The sequence below is a fragment of the Osmia lignaria genome, unplaced genomic scaffold (genome assembly GCF_051020975.1).
Source record: "Osmia lignaria lignaria isolate PbOS001 unplaced genomic scaffold, iyOsmLign1 scaffold0007, whole genome shotgun sequence".
Taxonomy (NCBI): Eukaryota; Metazoa; Arthropoda; class Insecta; order Hymenoptera; family Megachilidae; genus Osmia; species Osmia lignaria.
The window spans coordinates 367,501-370,000 of record NW_027478164.1 but is presented as its reverse complement, the minus strand read 5'-3'; the positions used below and the strand labels follow the sequence as shown (position 1 = coordinate 370,000).

Genomic DNA, 2,500 nt, shown 5'->3' with positions numbered 1-2,500 from the left:
AGCTTCGTCGTATTGCTTTTATCAATTTTTAACAATTTCAAAGCGAAGACAACTCGCAAGACGATCCATTTCGTCTCGGTTCAATTTTAACGTCCGTCCGTATTATTTTTTGTTCCACAAGAGATTTCGAATAGGTTTCTTTATTTATCATCCCTTCTTTTCGAGCGCCACGGAAGCAAGAGGAAAAGCAAGAGCGAGAGAACATTTCGCGTATACTTCATTTAACAATTTTAACCAACACGCGATGTACTCCACACACCTCTTAGATTTAACAACTGCTTTTCTCTTCTTCTCCCCTTAGCGCAAGGGTAAACCCCATTTGTCTCTTCTTTGGAACGCAACAAAACTTTCGAGGACTGGACGACCGAGCGATGGTCGCGCGGTCTTCGCTTATCTTTAACAAACGAAGTAGTCCGTATGTATTCTAAATGTTGAAGCCTCCTAGAGCTTTAAGCCATGCGAGACATTGAAATGCTGTTTTAACGGGAGCATGCATAATTGCTGCAAACATACTTTTATCACAAGTTCTAGCCACGCCACGGAGGCTTCGAAGTTCCTTCACCATTCGCTTTCCTCTCTTTTGTTACACAGTTTCAGACTACGATCAGGGGTACCGAAACGCTGTATTGATTGTAAACAACCATTTTTATCTTGGAGCGGAGCGTTCCTTTACTCGTTAGATTTGTCTTGTCGCGTGTGTATTCGCTTTTTCGACGCTTTTTAACCATTTAACTTGTTTAGCGAAGCTAAACGCACAGACAGACAAAAAAAAAGGAACAGCATCGCGCGTCAAACAGCGACGACCCATCTGAAGCGATCTTTCATTTATACACCGTTTGTAAACAGAGAGATGTATAAAGCGCGGGGAATCATTCGAAACCCTGGGGCTATTCGAGCTTGCATTTCAGCAAATTATCATCTCAAACATTTCACTCGTTTGCTTTTTCTAAATTTATAGGAGAGCTTCTTTCGTTTATTTTTGACACACCTTTCGTAAATATCGTTTCTGGCAACGTCGGGAGCGTGGATTTCTACAAGTGAACAATCGCGCCGATCCGATAACTTCCAGCAGGATGGAGAATCTTTATAGATTATCTTCCGAGAACTCGGTGCTTTCACGGGCGGTCGTTTATAAATTTTAACGAACGACTCGCGCGCCGTGACGCACTTGCGCTAGTTCGAAGAGATATTTCGAAATTTGTTTCTCTCCTTTAACGGCCTGCATTTAGTGTATCGGTTGCGATTTTCGTCACATCGTTTCCACGACAAACGCCGACGAACTGCCCAACTATCGCTCGTACGTTGCGACTCTTTCTTTGTTTATCGTTCATTCATTCTTTCAATTTCGTTCGATAATCCCGCTCCGAAACGTTCTACTTTCGTTGAACGACGGCGAGATGTTTAGAAAGAAATGAATTACTCTTTTTTCGAGAAGCAAACGCAAGCAGTCTTTTGTTAAGAAAACGACCCTCAGCCAGGCGTGGTCCAGGAATTGTATCCGTGGACCGCAATGTGCGTTCGAAATGTCGATGTTCATGTGTCCTGCAGTTCACACGTTGACGCGCAATTAGCTGCGTTCTTCATCGACCCACGAGCCAAGTGATCCACCGTTCAGGGTAATCGTAAAATTTTGTATTTCAAACTCTTTAGATCTTTAGAGTGTTATTTTCATTATTAACACGCATCACATTCGATACCCACATCACTCTCCCACCCGGCGCGTGCGGGAGAGCGAATTCGGGCGTCGCCAACGTATTTGTTTGTTTGTTCGATCGTTGACGACACGATCGCGTCCAAGGACGGAAACCGTCGGAGAAACGCCCAGTGGCACGCTCCTCTCGACGGTCGGGCGTAAAGTACATTTAAAAACCTTGAAAAGTACGAACGCACACAAGGAATGCGAGCGCGCGTCCTGTCGCTGAATCGTGGGTTGCGAGATTCGAACAGACACACGGCCGGCGACGATCGGTCTAACTAATGGACACATAGTTTTTCAAAGACTCGCTATCGTCGCTTCTCAGCCGGTCCGTAAACAACACACATCGATCAGGCGGACGCACGAATCTTACCACGGTGCGTGTTTCGTAGATTCCAGGTTACCCGCAAGTACCTCTCTCTCCCTCTCGAAAGAGGAATCTCGATCCGTCCTTTTTGGACAATGGAGAAATCTTTTTATCGCAACACGGATGGCAAAGAAACAACCAAAGCGTAGGAGCGTGGGGACGAGAGCGACGAAAAGAACGTCGCGAAAACAAAGTTTCGACGGTTGCTCGTTCTAATACATCGTAGTTTCAACTCTCTCAGTTTTAACCACTCCTAGACGCTTCGTAAACTTTTAACAATTCTTCGCCTCCGCGAGTTTCATTTCGAATAGAGCGAACGCAACACGGACCAAAAAAACTCCGGTGATGCCAGATCATTTAGCAAAGATCAGACGGCGGGTCATCTGTATTCCTTTTCTCTCTTTTTTATATCTTTCCATTTAACTAGGGTGTCGCAA

The 2,500-nt window shown here is 45.0% G+C and overlaps 1 non-coding gene across 1 annotated transcript; it reads right to left on the bottom strand.

Annotated features, from left to right (window-relative positions):
- Nucleotides 1–1,464: 1,464 nt before the first annotated feature.
- LOC143306418 (5.8S ribosomal RNA) lies at nucleotides 1,465–1,619 on the bottom strand. Its single transcript, XR_013063815.1, has one exon. It is a non-coding gene; the product is annotated as a 5.8S ribosomal RNA (ribosomal RNA).
- Between the last annotated feature and the right edge of the window lie 881 nt (nucleotides 1,620–2,500).